General features: G+C 40.2%; 1 non-coding gene across 1 annotated transcript; it reads left to right on the top strand.

Moving 5' to 3' along the window:
* Nucleotides 1–1,689: 1,689 nt before the first annotated feature.
* Nucleotides 1,690–1,803, top strand: LOC119471850. The gene has a single exon (XR_005200942.1). It is a non-coding gene; the product is annotated as a U5 spliceosomal RNA (small nuclear RNA).
* The last annotated feature ends 1,147 nt before the right edge of the window (nucleotides 1,804–2,950 follow it).

Here is a 2,950-nt window from a genome sequence, read left to right as displayed (position 1 = left end):
TTGTCCAGAAAACGTAATGAGGATGAAGATTCACCAAAGAAGCTCTATACTTTGGTTACCTATGTACCTGTTACTACTTAAAAAAAAAATCACACCACTGCACTCCAGCCTGAGCAACAGAGAGATACCCTGTCTCAAAAAAAAAAAAAAAAAATCAAAATAATGAGATATAGTATGTTAAAATGTTGAGCTCAGTGCTTGGCACACAGAAACAATGACTTACAGATATTGAATACTTTCTGTGTGCTAGGGACTGTGCTAAGCACTCTATATGTACAATTTCCTTCAAACTTTATAATAACTTAATTTTGATCTCCACTGGACAAATAAGGACATTAAAGCTAGAGTAACATTAAGCAGATTGTCTTATAGGTAGTAAGTAAAAAGTAGTTAACAACAACAAGGGGTAAAAGGGGGTTCTAAGGTGGCTCACACCTATAATCCCAGCATTTTGGAAGACTGAGGCAGGTGTATCACTTGAGCCCAGGGGTTTGAGACCAGCCTGGGCAACAGGGTAAAACCCTGTCTCTATCAAAAATACAAAAAACTAGCTGGGTGTGGTGGCATACGCCTGTGGGTGATCCCAGCTATTCAGGAGGCTGAGGTGGGAGGTTCACTTGAGCCAGGGAGGTGCAGGCTGCAGTGAGCTGAGATTGTGCCACTGCTCTCCAGCCTGGGTGAATGACCTGCCCACTCCCAAAAAAAGAGGGCTGTAAGGGATTGAGAAGCAGCAATATAGCGAGGGAGAGCGTACCCTCCAAAATATTTAAATCGTGTTAAGGAGGGGAGAGGTTATTTTCCTCTTCCGATGCCACGACAATCCTTGTCAACACCATTCTTCACCACCACACTCCAGTCACATTTTACCAGTAGTCAGAGTCACCATTTACCACCAGATTAGCAGCGCTATCAGTCTCTCATTCCTCCACGTTTGCAGACTATGGCAGGGCTCAGCTATCCCAAGCATGCCATGTCGTCCATTTGAGGCTTTACCAGTGAGTCCTTTGGAGACAGCAGATCATTGCTCAGATTTTCATTCCCTTAACTAATTTATATCTACGTCACTATTTTAGAGGACAATCTGCATACAATGATACATAGCTAATTCATGAGTATCTTTTTTACTTGGTTTCATTGTAGCTTAATGCAGAATATACTTACACAGAGTCATCCTGAAGTGATAATTAGAAAAGTATACGGATATTTTCAAATCAGTGTTTGATTTTATAATGTGTGACTATTCTCTTAAAAGCTTAGAAAAGAGTTTAGGAATTCTATTTTTATGAGATTAGTATATTTTAATTGCATGCATTGTTTGCTAGGGATTCAACTTTTTTCACCTTAAAAATATTTGTTTTGTTTTTTCTTTTTTTTTTAGTTTTTTTTTCTTTCACCTTAAAAATATTAATGTGGGGTTTACAAGCTCATAAATCAGTTACTGTTCAAAAAAATTTTTTTTAAATAACATGTTTCTTGGCTAGTGCAAACAGTAAATCAGGTTTTTACTGTGTTTGTTTGATTAGCTTGGAGTCTAACAAACATTCTGTAAGAAGCTACCACCAAAGATAGGAGAAACAGGTACCCAGGCACTTCCTTCCTTACAAGTGACATTTTGAGCATTTCAGTACTGTTTACATGAGGAAAAGCAATATTGTATAAAAGTAATTAACATATTCACAATCAGGTTACATACCCTCGTTTCTCTTCAGGTCGTATGCATCTTTTGTCTTTTACTACAGATTTCTGTGGAAAGAAACAATTCTGAGTGTTTGACCAAGTTCTCTGTTTTTGTTTTTCCTTGTTTGTTTTCTTCTGAGATGGAGTCTTGCTCTGTTGCCCAGGCTGGAGTGCAGTGGTGTGATCTTGGCTCACTACAGCCTCTGCCTCCTGGGTTCAAGGCATTCTCCTGCCTCAGTCTCCTGAGTAACTGGCACTACAGGTGCTTGTCACCATGCCTGGCTAATTTTTGTATTTTTACTAGAGACAGGGTTTCACCATGTTGGCCAGTCTGGTCTTGAACTCCTGACCTCAGGTGATCTGCCCTGTCTACCCTTGGCCTCCCAAAGTGCTGGGATTACAGGCGTGAGTCATCATGCCCGGCCCGGGGCTTATTTTTTTAAAAATGTTACAGATATTAAAGTTTGTATATTTTCCTAGTAGCATCAACAACCTGTTGTTATCTAGATAACCATCCTTTCATCACTCAAATATAAATTGAGGGGCTAGGTGGGACCAGAGTTCTGCTAGACACCAGAAAAGCAAAGAACCACAGAGTCCAATTCTTGCTCTGTGAAGTTTACAGCACAGCTAAGAAGACACAGAAAAGTCATTACAAGTGTTTTGAAGAAGTACAGGGTACAATAGGAGCAAAAGGTCAATTATCCAGACTGTGGCTCACTCTGATTTCCTGATTCTTCTTATATTTTATTATTTTATTTTATTAATTAAAAATTATTTATTTATTTTTTAGTAGAGATGGAGTTTCACTAAAAACTAGGCCAGGCTGGTCTCAAACGCCTGACCTCAACTGATTATCTCACCTTGGTGTCCCAAAGTGCTGGGATTACAAGCTTGAGCCACTGCACCCGGCTTCATTTTATTTTTTATAGAGACAAGGTCTCACTATGTTGCCCAGGCTGGTCTTGAATTCCTGGACTCAAGTGCTCCTTCTACCATGGTCTCTCAAAGTGCTGGGATTACAGGCCTGAGCCACCACTGCCAGCCTCTTCTATTTCAAAACTGAAGAAAGAGAAAGCGAAGACACAAGAGACATTAAATGATGGTATGCATGTACATGTATCTTTCAAGAAGAACATTATTGGCCGGGTTCGGTGGCTCAAGCCTGTAATCCCAGCACTTTGGGAGGCCGAGGCGGGTGGATCATGAGGTCAAGAGATCGAGACCATCTTGGTCAACATGGTGAAACCCCGTCTCTACTAAAACTACAAAA

The sequence above is a fragment of the Cebus imitator genome, unplaced genomic scaffold, assembly GCF_001604975.1.
Source record: "Cebus imitator isolate Cc_AM_T3 unplaced genomic scaffold, Cebus_imitator-1.0 Scaffold76, whole genome shotgun sequence".
In the NCBI taxonomy this organism is placed as follows: domain Eukaryota; kingdom Metazoa; phylum Chordata; class Mammalia; order Primates; family Cebidae; genus Cebus; species Cebus imitator.
Note: the sequence above shows the minus strand (reverse complement) of the source record. Positions and strands in the feature narration are given on the sequence as shown.